The 318-nt window shown below is 46.9% G+C and overlaps 1 pseudogene; it reads right to left on the minus strand.

The window, feature by feature from the left end:
• On the minus strand, nucleotides 1-111 carry LOC117102955 (annotated as a pseudogene; the record flags this gene model as incomplete).
• Nucleotides 112-318: the final 207 nt, after the last annotated feature.

A 318-nucleotide genomic window follows, 5' to 3' on the forward strand; every position in this document is an offset into this window, starting at 1 on the left:
GCACCCGGTATTCCCAGGCGGTCACCCATCCAAGTACTAACCGGGCCCGACGTTGCTTAACTTCGATGATCGGACGAGAACCGTTGTTTTCAACGTAGTATGGCCGTAGACATGTGGATGATATTTCCACTCATAGTTAATCTCGGCATATAGCATAATTATCCAATCATGAAGCTCTATGATTGATGACGTTTCATATCAGCGCGCGCTTGTCTGGTGGGGATTTCCTCTAACTCCACTGACCACTCTGCTGTGCGAGTACATTTCTTACAAACACCGGTGTTGAACAATAAACCAACCATTTTACTACCGTACGGC

This window comes from Anneissia japonica, unplaced genomic scaffold (assembly GCF_011630105.1).
Source record: "Anneissia japonica isolate Jap-2015-1 unplaced genomic scaffold, ASM1163010v1 scaffold128554_len855_cov130, whole genome shotgun sequence".
NCBI lineage: Eukaryota > Metazoa > Echinodermata > Crinoidea > Comatulida > Comatulidae > Anneissia > Anneissia japonica.